This window comes from Aulonocara stuartgranti (assembly GCF_965226115.1).
Source record: "Aulonocara stuartgranti genome assembly, chromosome: 22".
NCBI classification, from domain to species: domain Eukaryota; kingdom Metazoa; phylum Chordata; class Actinopteri; order Cichliformes; family Cichlidae; genus Aulonocara; species Aulonocara stuartgranti.
This window is the reverse complement of record NC_138957.1, coordinates 4,915,675-4,929,334: the sequence shown is the minus strand read 5'-3', so window position 1 is coordinate 4,929,334 and position 13,660 is coordinate 4,915,675. Positions and strand designations below refer to the sequence as shown.

Sequence of the window (13,660 nt, the reverse complement as noted above, 5' to 3'; positions counted from 1 at the left end):
TCCATCTCATCTCTTGCTCTCTGCTGCGCAAAACTATTCCCATTCATTACAGGGTGACATCATCGCCACGCAACCTGACACTGCACTGCAGCACGGCTACTCCCTGAATAAGTAACCCGAGAGGCCGACCGTCTACAACACCGACACCCAAAACTGAAGTCGACCTATGACTCAAGTTCCAGTTCACTCATTGTTGTTGGACAGAAGACCAGAAAAACGCTGTCTGGCTCAAGGCTCTGACTTTATTGATTTCATTTATTACAATCAAAAAGGTTCGAAGGTTTCGAAGATTATAAGTAATGCAAATGAATGATCAGGAATCAGCCCATGATAAATTATTATATATGTCCCAGTAATTCAATTTTTTTTTATTTGAGGTAATGTGGTTATTTTTTTATGTTCATGTTCATGCACATCTATCAACAATTGTACAGAAAGGACAATATAAAATAACTACATGCATCCTGCTATTGCATTCTTTGGTAAAAACTTAATTTAATTTTTTTTTTCTCTGGCACAATAACACTGGATGCATAGATAAAAACAATGTTGAAAAGCTGCTACAAAGTAGCACAAACCCATATCCTGACTCGACTCTGCTGATACCGGCTCTCTTATGTGCTCCACTGCCCAAACACGAATAACAAGACAAAACAGCAACTTCACTTTGGGGCTTTATGGCTTACCAAAAGTGTTTGTGTAACAGAATCAGATATTACAGTCTTTACGCCTTATAGTCAGCTCCACTGTGGGTAATTAACCTGCAGACCACTTTGCTGTATGACAAAGCCTGGAGAAAGAGAGACGCTACGAGCCGTGACCCAGGATGTGGAAGGTAATTCAGTCTGAAATCAACCTGTCGTCTAACAAAGTTTACTGTCTACAGTCTTTCCCAAGATTAATGGTATTCACTCTGTATGACACATTGCACAGTGATGTTAGTCTTTTCAGTTGTCAGTCAAGGAAACCTGACATAATAGCATCAGTGGTGACACTAAGTGAACTTTCTCGATGCTCTGCGTGAAAGGGAACTGGCTAAACTGGACTGTAGCAAATCATCTCTGCCATTTCATTTATATTCTTCGACCACAGTGTGTTTTAGTTTATTGTACATGTACCGTGGGTACACATTTTACGCTGGTATTTCTGTGGGCCTGAAGCATCTCTGTAGGTGTGTGTGTGTTTAGGTTGCCACTGTTCCAAGGTGTTTGGCGAGTTTGTTACAAAGTAGTCCAAAAACAACATTTTAAAGAAGTGCAGAGTACAAAGTGGCTGAGATGTGAATTTAACCACCAAATCCAAGCTCGTGGTTCTTGGTCAGAAAAGGGTTGATTGCTTATTTTTGGTGAGAGACAAGTTGCTGCTTTAAGTGGAGGAGTTCAAGTATCTTGGTGTATTCCTTATGAGTGAGGGAGAAACTCAGCCAGTGGCCTTCTACTACCCGTATCTACAGTGAGAAACACTAGTTTACTAAACAACAGTCCACCGATCACTAGTGTCAGCGAAAGCCAGACTTCAACTCCTCATAAGAATAGCTGGACATAACCTTACTGTCATGGTCCTGGGTCATTTGATCCAGCGTTTTGAGTTTTCTTGTGTTTTTGTCATTTTGTATTATGATTTATGTTTAAGTCCACTTTGTTAGTCTTAGGTTTATTCTATAAAGTAGTACCTATTTTGTTCTGTTTAGCTTAGGTTTGTTAGATTCCCCCTTGTGTCTTTGCCCTCTGTGTCTCCCTCTGTGTGCCTGCGTTTATGTGTTTGTGTGAGTTCCTGTAACTTGTTTCCCCTCCTTGTGTTTTATCCCATCATGTTTAGCCTATCTATGTTTCTCCAGCCCCTCATATCTGCTCTCTCTCCCTCAGGTTCCTTCGCTCCCTCTCGTCTGCCTCTCCTTCACTCCTGCATCATGATCCTCCGTTTCCTGTTTTATTGTGAAGGTCTCGCTTTTCCATGTTCATTCTGTTCAGTTTTGCTTCCCATGTCTCGTTATGATTATTCGCGTCAGCTGTGTTCCTCGTGTGTTCTCACTTCCTTCTGTGTATTTATGTCAGCATCTCCCTCGGTCCTGTGTCGCGTTCTCCCTCATCCATGGTTGTGTTTCCCTGTGTGCCTCATTGCCTGTTAGCTATAATTTCCCAGTGTAGTTTTGTATCGTTTTGCCATTCAGCAAATAAAGCTGTTTGAGTCTGTGTTTGGGTCCTTTCCTGCCTGCACACAGCCAAAATCATGACATTTACCATGATAGGATGTAAACTGATGGTAGATAACATTAGATAATCAACTATTAAAAACTGCTAAGACTGCTCCACCAGTTTCCTCCTCTCGGCTCATAACCTGAAATCAGCTGAAGAACTTTTGCAATGCAAGTAACATCATATTTGTAGGTGTAACTTGTCAGTACAGTGGTGTGTTACATTTTTGCATTACAGAAAAATGGGATGTAATTACGGTAACATGCGATTGCCCAACACTGATCTTTGCAGCCCTCTCTAATTGCAAATGCAGTTACTTGTGATTTAACTATAGCAACTATTGACTGGTTTATAGTTTAGTCAGAGTGGTAACCATCCAGGGTGTATCTTGCCTCTCACCCTAAGATGGATGGATTGATGGATGAACTAGTGACATGTGAAAACACTCAGTAAACTATCTGCAAGCGCTGTAACTTTGTGGGTGTGGAGCATGACTCTCTGACAGAGGCTTCAGAAAGGAGGGTGCTGTCTAAGTCCAGGTCGATATTGGTCCTTCACACATCTCATGTTGGACAGCTGCAGGAGAACGCTCAGCAAAAGACTCTTTCAACCACGCTGCATCATAGAACATCACAGGAAATCATTCCTACCTGTGGCCATCAAACTTTACAACTCCTGCTTTTAAAACCTGATAGACTATTTTAACTTGCGATATCTTGTCGATATTGTGCATACCACTGTTTTAACTTCATATTAACATTTAATTCAATGTGGGACTTGTGAGCATTTCTAGGAAATGAGCGATTTTCCCTGGGATTAATAAAGCATTCTGATTCTCAGGTGTCTTAGTTAGGTTTGCCTAATTTTCTATGTGCCCACTCAAAACAAAAAGGAACAATAGGTACATCAAGGCAACACAACAGACAAATGAAGGAACTGATGGTTGATGGAGCAAGCAGACTCACATTCTCCTTGAACTCCCCACCCCACCTCCCAGCTGCCACAGACGGTGCGTTTGGAAAAGGTTCAGCAGTTTAATTCAGCGAGGGGTGGTGGAGTGTGGCGCTGATGGGGCTGAAGTGAGTATTTAGAAGAAAGGGGCAGAGTGGGACTGGAGTGCCGCGCTTGCTTTCTTTTCTCTTTTGTCCCATTTAAAACCATAATTCATTTCAGCATCACTGTGGAAACTGAGAGGCTATAATCAGAGAGTGGCGTCCTAAATGGGGCCTGAACAAAAAGATAATAATTAAAGTAAAGGCTAGAAACACACTGTTGACTTTGGTGAAAGATGTGGAATTTTAAAAAAAGAAGAACAAAAGTAATGATTGTCATTGTTCAACGTGAAAAACTGGATAAATTAAGTTGTGAGTTTAAGTGCAATTTAGGATCCTTGATCATTTTGGAGTTATTATCCTGGAGACAATAAATAGGCAATCAGTCACTCTTAATGAGGACGTGATTGGGACCACTTTGGTGAATGAAAGGCTAAAGCAGCTTTGCAAAGACTTAAATCGCTTTTCATTGACTGGGATAATTTCAGCAGAGCCGGTGTCGCTTTGTGTCCAGATTTTACTGCGCACTGAGTGCTGTCAAAAAAATACATCACAAAAAAAAGCCTAAGGTTTACACACACATAGTTAGGCAGTCAAACATACACCTCTCAACACAGGGAATGTTAGCAGCACATCATGCAGAGTGAGGAGAAGAGTGTTTTAAGATAAAGAACGAAGGAAAGGTTTTATAGCAGGATTAGAATATTAGAGATTTGTATACCTTTATTTGGTACAGTGTCTCAAACATAGGAATTCTAAGAAAGTCTAAACTAAAACTCAACCCCAGGCCTGCATCAAACTTGGAACCCCACCATCCAAGTTTACAACTGAGAATTTTAAAGAAAATTGTTAATTACTAACAATTTGGCACCATTAGGAATGTGCGACACATAATACAAGACAGAATGGTGATGACCCCGTCCTGTATGTGGTGCGCCTCATATGGTCAGCTACATAAGTTTTCTGTTATTTGTAAATGTTGATCTACCTATAAATCATAAGCTTTATTACTTGGAGCAGCATTTAAAACTACACATTTAGACAGTCTCTAAAGAAGAGGCTCAGAGTAATGTGGACGAAAGCTTTATTTACAACACACGAAACAAACACTAGAAATGGTAACTTGAGAATATGAACTAGAGCTATGGACATGAACATGAGCTAGGTGCAATGAGTCTAAACATGGGCTAGGAGCATGAGCATGACCTATGGTATTCCTGGACTTGGGGTGGCCGTGAGCATGGGCCTGAATTGGCAAAGCTTGGTGGGGAAACAGTGGTTCGAGAGCTGGTGGAGTTTGCATGTGGAGTCACACAGGAGAGGGGAAGCACTGCTGTGAGGTCTGGGTGAGGTCTGAACATCTGAACGAATAGATCCAGAGTTCCAAACGTTGAGGCAGGCAGGTGAGCGTGGAGAGCATACCGAGGATGGTTATCGGCTGCAGTGGAACAGAAAAGACCAGCGTCCAGGTGAGCTTGTTTATTGCAAGGCGATGGTGTGGTTCCAAGAAACAAATAGGTTAGCAGACGGTCTGGCGAAGGCTAGTTGTGAGCGCTGGTCTTAAATACAGCTGGTCTAATGAGCTCCAGGTAGGAACCCTGGGAGGAGTGACGATGACTCCACCCAGAGAAAGAGTGCCAGGCACTGTGGAAAAACACTGTGACTCACCCAGACCATGACACTCACATTAATATCGATAATAAGAGTTTTTACTTGTAACCATAGAAATGAAGATATTTGTGTACATGTTATTTTTCCTTACAGTGTTTACTGGACATGTAACTCTGACAAAATAAAATATGTTGTTTCACGGTGCAGAAAGAACCCTACAGCACTTTTTTTTTCTCTTTGGTTATCATCGCGTATATCATCAAGTATTTCCAACAGATCAAGACCAGACGTTTGGTTTCTATTGTACATCTGTCTTTTAACGTAGTGTTACTCATCCTGACTAGTCCAGGAAATGTTAAGCTGCACAGTGACAGGGGGCAGCTCTGATTGGCACATGCAGTCACATGGTAAGGCACTGGTTGTTACTGAGAGCTTAATTTGCTTTTGCTTTGGTGGAGCCTGCATTCCAACTATTGCAGATGGCAAAATCGTGACTGAGATTTAAATTTGATTAACTGTGCAGCACTTTAAGCCACTTTCACATTGGCTACACTTGTCAGACCTGAAGGCTAAATCTTGTGAATACAGTCAGTGGTGTACAAAATAATATAGAGGAAGAAAAAATGCTTCAGTTCTTAAATTCTGACTTTTTTTATTATGATTATTGGTATTTTTAATGTTAAGGATTAGTTCATGACTGCTCTGGATAATCAATAATTACATGCTTTCAGCCACCCAGTTTATTAGACATATTACACAACAATATGTAATTACTAGTAGTGCCGTTATAGACTTCATAATACCAAAACCGCATCAATAATACGCATAGTTTGACAATGCCACCAAAATCTTCAGTGATTTTAAAGCACGGATGTCCACCTGGTGTATTCCAACTTTAAAACAATGTTTTAATCACACTATGACCTTTTGCAGAGGTCGGGTACAAATACATATAAATCTACATGAGGGGTGAAAATGGAGGTTAAAATAGCCTTTAACACATGAATTTTAAAAAGGTCTAGATGCTGTCTATCGAGATTTGGTGCATGCGCTTACACGTATAGTGCAAATACATCAGTTTTTATGAAATAGAAAAGTGAAATCTTCTGGCATGAATGAGATGTTATATGCACAGCAAACAAGTAAAGCATATCTTAATTTTGCATTTAACAAAACCCCCATCTATCTATTTTCTTGTGGTTATCCTTTTCAAAATGAAGGGTAACAAAATATTATAATCTATACCAGAGAACGTGAACGACTGCATCAAAATGTAAAACCAAAATGTAAGGGCCACTGTCTGTTTCCAAAGAGCCATGACTTCAACCTCTCAGATGAGCAGACAGATTGATAAGATATGGACAGACGCCCCCTCACCTTCGTGAGCAGATCGGTACCGCAGCAGGACAGACGGACTCGTGTCCAATGCACCCTGGGGAGGTGTGTGTGTTCAACTATGTGCATTCGTGACAGACGGCCAGTCTGCAGCCCCCTGCAGAAGAGGAAGAAAGAGGCAGAGGGGAAAGCAGGAGTGGGTGAGGGGCTAAAACAGTACACCTACAGAGGAGGAGAGAGATAGATGAAGGGAGGATGATACTGAGGGATGATGATGGAGGGTCCTAGCGATGAAGCAGGGGCTGAGGTGGGAAAGAAGCAGAGGACAACAAAATGTTAAAGTGCTGGGCGAGAGAAAGATGAAGGAAGATGAAAGAGATGCTGGACTAGAAGGATAAGGCAATAAAGAAAAAAGCAGCAAGGGGGGAGGTGATGTGAGAAGGTGGTGTAAAAGCATGGATGTGTGATGGAGGGGGGTTAGTTTTCGAGAAGACACAAAGAATAAGATGAACATATTTTCTCTGCTTTTATGCTAGTTAGAACATCAGCACTACTAAAACACCCACCTTTTAGGGCTCATGAGAAGCACTGATTATTTCAATTATACACTTCACACTCAGCAACAGGAGCACAATTTTGTGTTTTGGAGGTTTTTTTTAAGAAGGTGCTTTAAAGCAACACACTGTTTGTTTGCACTGAAAGGTTTTTCTGTCTTGCGCCACGGTCGGGCTAAATGTCCACACGCTCACCCAACTCTGACCTGAAAAAGCTGAGAGGAGACAAAGACTGGTATCACACACCCGTTAGCTCCAGATAGCCTTTGCAGCCAAATGCCATTTTTGTTGCTTCCTGTGTGTGTTTTGTTCTGCTGCTCTGACCTTCAGAGCCCGAGTACATGTTATTAGTTTATGTCAGTGTTGAGTCAGAGATTTATTCTCTCACATCAAATATTTCCTATCAAATACACACACACGTAATAAATTAATCCTAACCTTCTAATGTAAGATTTTTGCCTTTTGAAAAATGTTCTCCCCTGTCTTGGTCAGTAGACAAAAGAAAAACAATCTGAGGGACAAACATCAAAAACACTTCTGACATTTTAGTTTTTCTTCAAAACAGTACAGGGGTTAGCGTTACTTTGCACAATCAGATGTTAAGTGAATATTTATGGACTATTTTGTGGAAAAACAACATGGGTGGGGCTAAACTGACACATCAAATTGCATAAAAATCAGATGAAGGAGAAAATATCTTTCATAACGTTATTCCCATCACTTAGCCTAGTTATGTGTGGAACTGACTTTGCACGATCACATCAGAGTGTATGTATGACTAATGTATTTTTGATTGGTAGTGATTAACAAGCAAAGCGAGCACAGCATTGATTGTATTGTTCTTGACGCCAACCACCTCCTACCGCACTGGCAGGAGTCCTTCCACTGTAGCTTGTAATGAGGAAGCATTGGAGCAATTAAAAACACAGCAATGCAGAGTTGTCCATGCTTCACTCTGCTCTGACCGGTTATGGACAGTGTGAAAGGCTTTGATTGCATCCAGGAGAAGGTACTGAAGGCGCATACAGTGTATGTGTCATTGTGAAGACACTATCCAATATTATTATTTTGATACATTTATATGAAGAATTTAGTAAATTAATCAAAAATACTGATTTCACTGATTTATCTTAGCAGTTTGAATATAAATCTTAAAGCTTGGACTTTATTTTATGGTAAAGGCTTAAAGATGTTGATAGAAATTAATCATTGATTGTGGGCGTTGTATGTAACCAAAGATCCAGGTCCAGGATCCAGTCATCTGACAACCATCTGACCATCTGGTTGCTGGGGAAAAATGTGTAGTACATAGTAGTGGTGCAACGGATCAAAAGTCTCACGGTTCGGATTGGATCACGTTTTTTTGTCACGGATCGGATCAATTTTCGGATCAGTAGAAGAAAAAAAACAAGACAAGAATGTAACTCACCATTTACTTATTTAAGTATTTATTGCCTATTAAAAAACATTCAACTCAAGACTCATTCCACGCAATTACATAAAAACAAATTAAGGTGCAATATAGGGCAGTACAGGGCTTTGTATCTACCACTCCGCTGTGATATTATGAGCTGTCATGGTCACGTAGCTTTCCGTTGCCCTGGAGGTCCACCCATTTGTAGTTAGGGCAACAGAAGATGCCTGGGACAGCTCAGCCATAACTTTAAACTTTTCCTGCTCATACATGCTTGGAGCGATCTTGTCACTAAAGTGGACGCGCGACGGGATGTCATAGCGTGGCTCAAGCACCTTCATCATAGTTTAAACTAGTGCTGTCAGCGTAAATCTCGTTAAAATTACATTAATGCCATAACTGCATTAACGCGTAAAATCTCCGTTAACTAGTTACCACGGATCGCCCCGTGCGTGGGGCTGCACGGCGTCAATGCGTCAACTAATGCATTGACTAGTTTAAACCCCTTGTTTTGCACAATGGAATACGGCCTAGCGCTGAACGTAGCTATCGCTTGACAGACTGACCACGCGAACCATACACATACTTTTTTCTTCTTTTTTGAATCTTCGGATCACGTGCGTGCCGAACCGTGGAGTGGGATCGGTTCGGATTATGGATCAACCGTGATCCGTTGCACCACAAGTACATCAGCTAATGAGTGGCTGCTGGTGGTTGCTAATGTGAAATCAGTCGCAAAGAGCCAACACAGTCTTGCACCCAAACCTACTTGCGACTGCTTTTCCATTGTGGTAACTAACAGGTTGCTACAATCATCAGTGGTGGAAGATGCCAACTGGTCTAGTCTATAAACTGTGAAACTGTGAAGTGTCTCAAATTTGACGACCTTCAAAGCAAAATCTCCATCTTATGAAATGTGTTGGTTGTAGCAGTAAGGCACAACCTTTACTTGGAAGGTGAGCGTTTTCTATTTCTAGTTTGTATTTCACTTTTTTGAGTTTCACTACGGCTTAAAGAGTAAATGGTGAGTGTTTTGAGGCAAATTGGTGTTTATCATACTGCCACACACAAATTACCATGCCAGTCTCATACCCACCAAAGCAATCATTCATAGGTTTTTGGTGTGGCACGCTCTTTGGACTGCTTTTACCTCACCACAGCCAGCAAGCTCCAGCAAACAGTCACTAACAGGTCAAAGAGTACACTTTTTTTCCATAGCAACTTGGGGTTCCCAGGGCATTGCTGATTCGTATCTAAAGTGGGAGTTTACACACTGTACATCAACCGGGATCCAGAGATAATGAAGAAATCTCCACAAGTTCCATAAAAGTGATTGCGTTTGTGTTTTTATTTATTTAGTTATTTAACTAAGTTGTATTGCTGAAAAACAAGATTTGACGGCCATGAATCAAATTCTCATCCCTTGGCACCCCATGCCAAACCATTATTGAGGCAATCTGAATTTGTTGATGGCTGGCAACCAGGAAAAGTTCAGAAACAACAGCTGACAAGCTTGGCATTGGCCCAGGTATCAGTGAAGTTTGCCTCTTTTCTCCATCAGTGCTGCCAAATGGTTTTCTTTTAGCTTTTAGTTTCCAACAAAGCTGGAAGCTATTCTTTATTTTTATAAAGTTTTTTAAAAGCATTAGAGCATTGGATTCTAAAATGCTAAAATACAAAACGTAATCTAGAATGCTCAATTGATATGTTACATTTAGTAAAACAGCAGAAAATGTGGAATTTTACAGTTACATTAAAAAATGCCTGTTTGGAACTAGCCAACGTCCCCTTGCAGTGCAGGTGAAGAGCAAATAAACAGGTGATTCAGGTCAAAAACAAGTAGCTGCAATGAGTCAACAATGTGCTATCAAGTGTGCAATGAACTATCAACATCATCACCTTAAATATAAATTCATGTTTGCTAGCCTTGATTAGGGATGGGTATCGTTTAGGTTTTATCCGATACACCGGTACTTTTGAAACGGTGCTGGTGCTTAAACAGTGCTCGAACCGGTGCTTAAAGAATGGAGAAAACAAACTTTGTCCAAAAACCTCTCATGTTCAGCAGTTTTTTTGTAAAAAGATAACAATGTTAGCCTTTTCTGCAGCTATAGGGGATTTCTGGTATCACTCTTGGCTGGAAGCAGTGCTTAAACAATGGAAAAAACACAAACTTTGTCCTAAACCTCTCATGTTTAACTGTTTTCCACTTTTTCTTTGGTCATTTTAGCCTTTTTGGCCAGGGTGAAGGGAGTATCTGCCATCAAACAAGAAGACAGCCGCATGTAACTACGACGGTGTTTGCTAGTTCACCTTACATGCATGTAATAACGTGGTTAGCGTACTCAACGTAAATTACACACGGACAACATTAAGCTACTCACTCAGAGAAGAACGGCTGCTGCTGCCATCATCATCCGTCATTATTTCTGCTACACTGGCAGGGCTAGGGGCCAGGACTCTGGCGTATGTTGCCAACTCCGGGTCCGATAACAGGCACCACACCCGCAGTAGATGTGCACGGTGTGAGGTCTCGCAGCAAGCTATCAAATACGGCGCATTTCTCGGCTTTTAACAAAATGCTATACGTCGCCAGGTGTTTCATCAGATTCGAGGTGTTACCTCCTTCACACAGTATCAGCTTAAAGCACTTGTTGCAGGCTGCTGAGTTTGCATCTTTTGCTGTGAAGTACAGCCAGACTTTTGACCGCTTCGCCTTGGGCATTTTTAATCTGTAGCTCTGCTCTAAAAGAACGTACGTACCTGGGCCCGCCTACTATGCTTGCAAAGGTAAAATGATTGGCTAGAATCCAAAGTGTATGACATTTCAGGAAAAAAAAATCACCGAAATAAAGCACCGAAATGTGCGCTGCTTTTCGGTCTGGTTACTACCGTTTATGTCAGAACCGGTGCCATTACCGGTACCCATCCCTAGCCTTGATGTAACCTAATATTGACCATAGACACCATGTGTGCTTTGTGCTGGTCCAACGTGAACTTCATTACAGTACTGCAGACTAACCACTTTAGCCTGCAGTACACTGGACCAAACTACCTGGTAGGCAGTTAGCCTAAATTAGCATAATTTAATTTGTTTAGCAAGACATTTCACAAAAAAACATAACTTGAGCAACACATCATGTATAAATACAAGTTCTGATTAACAATCAATGAGAGTGAAATTTAAAATTACAGTTAAGTAAATGTCACTTGCTGAGCAGTCCTTACTTTTGAAAATAAGGCTCCTGCTCCTGCTGCTCCTTCTCCTGCTTTTTGTACATCTTCCTCCATCTCTTAGTCTCAGACATTAATATTTTTCGTCACCTTGAGAAATCCGCCATATGCACATTTAGCTCTCAGACAAATTTTAACAAACTCAGCTGAAACAGTATACTGTTACTCTGTTTATGCTTGTTTCTCTTTGGTAGATAGCTAGATGCTAAAGTACCAGTACTGTGACTTTTTTTCTGCACTATGAATCCATGCAGACACAAGGAGCAAAAAGAGGGTGGGATATCATTATTTTCTTGTTACTGTGAAAATATCACTGGAAGCAACATGGAAAAAAACTAATTTCATCTTAAAAGATTGAATTACTCATTGATTACTATTTAACTGAGGGTGCCAGATTGTTCCAACTTGCTTTAGCCCCTGAATGTACCCCTAGCTAAAGTTACCAAGCTAGCTAAAAATATAAATATTTAAATAAGATAACACTGGACAAGGTTGTTTTTTTTTAGTTGTGTTGGATTAAGCAAATAACTGCAGCAGCCAATCAGCTGAGACAAACTGAAATCATCATCATCATCATTATAAACAAGACAACAAAAACTCTCAAACTGCATCAATCTCAACTGAACACTGCTGGAAGCAGAAACTGAATTTTAATTTTATCTAAAGTCCAAAACACAAATCTGAAAGTATAACTTCAACACAGCACTTAAATGGTAAATGGCCTGTATTTGAATAGCGCTTTACTTGGTCCCTAAGGACCCCAAAGCGCTTTACACTACATTTAGTTATGCACCCATTCACACACGATGGCAGCTACATTGGAGCTACAGCTGCCCTGGGGCGCACTGACAGAGGCGAGGCTGCTGGACATTGGTGCCACTGGGCCCTCTGACCACCACCAGTAGGCAATAGGTGAAGTGTCTTGCCCAAGGACACAACGACCCAGTCTGTCAGAGCTGGGGCTTGAACCGGCAACCTTCCGATTACAAGACGAACGCCCAACTCTTGAGCCACGATTGCCCCTTAAAACATGTGCTGCTTATTGTCACTTGACATCACCAAATATTACAGAAAATTAGGGTATCACAACAGTAAATTGGTCCCCACCTTCTAAAAACAAATAAAAAAATCTCAAACGTAAAGATGCTATACTAAATCTACTAGTGCCACTATGCAACAGTGCGACAGCAAAATGCTGCTCTCAGCTCCTCTGGAATAAAACACACTTTTAACCATTTCATTACAGCCAAGGACAACAAAATTGATTTTCTCCCCTTCAAAAAATGTTTGAAGCAGACCTGGATGTAATCTAGAACAGAATAATAGACATCAGCCAAGTGCAGTTTTCACCAAAGGCTGCACAATTACACAGCAGCGCGCGCTCACACGTGAAATGGTAGGGTGGTGTTACACTGTGCATCGAGAACCTTTCACACTTTCTTCCCCATTCTTGGTTCAGTTAATGGTCTTATCTAACAGGAATCAAGACTGGGAGGGGGGAAGGTGACTCAAACTAATGTGTGTGTGCATGTGTGTGTGTCTGTGTGTGTGCTACTGTTACAAGGTTGAGTCTGCTTAGATTGCTCAGATCAATAATGCAATGAGAGAGAGGGGGAGAGACCGCATCGTGTCTAATTTGGATGACTCACGAGGATGCGCTGGAACAAAAGACAAAAGAGGAGAAAGAGAAGGAAACAAGGAAAAGAACGAGGAAGCAAAGGACGGAGCGGACGTGATGAGGAGTGATGAAGAATCCATCTCTGAAACACAACAGAGAAAAAAACTGAGACAGTTTAGTCGAATATTGATGAATATTTATTATCCCTGCTGTCTCTCACACCAACACTTTTGCTTCTAATAGTATTTTTTAACACTTGTGACTGTGAATATTTTTAAATGAGACACACTTTGATACATCTCATGATGACAGGTGCCATATGGTATTGTTAAAGTGGGACACGTAAAACACAAACGAGTCCTGCACAACCGTGCACTCCAACCAGATTATAACTCTGTGGTGAAATGAATCCTTTGAAACTTAGCTTTAGGCAACAAAATCAATCTCTTTACTGTTTGCAAACTCTTTACCTTCCACCTGGTCCGTGTCTGTACCTGGTCTCCCTGAACGACAAAGTAATTGCTTATGTTTTTAAAGATGTCTACTTCTAAATCCAGACAAATTCAAAATAGAAATTTGGAGGGTCTTTTAATACAAAGACCACCACTATAACAATTAATGTAATGTCTTTCCTTTTGGTATTAAAG

The 13,660-nt window shown here is 41.0% G+C and overlaps 1 long non-coding RNA gene across 1 annotated transcript; it reads right to left on the bottom strand.

The window, feature by feature from the left end:
* Positions 1-4,468: 4,468 nt before the first annotated feature.
* On the bottom strand, positions 4,469-10,996 carry LOC309698286. Its single transcript, XR_014274045.1, has 3 exons — positions 10,546-10,996; positions 6,236-6,350; positions 4,469-4,685 (listed from the first exon to the last, which is right to left on the bottom strand). It is a non-coding gene; the product is annotated as an uncharacterized lncRNA (long non-coding RNA).
* Between the last annotated feature and the right edge of the window lie 2,664 nt (positions 10,997-13,660).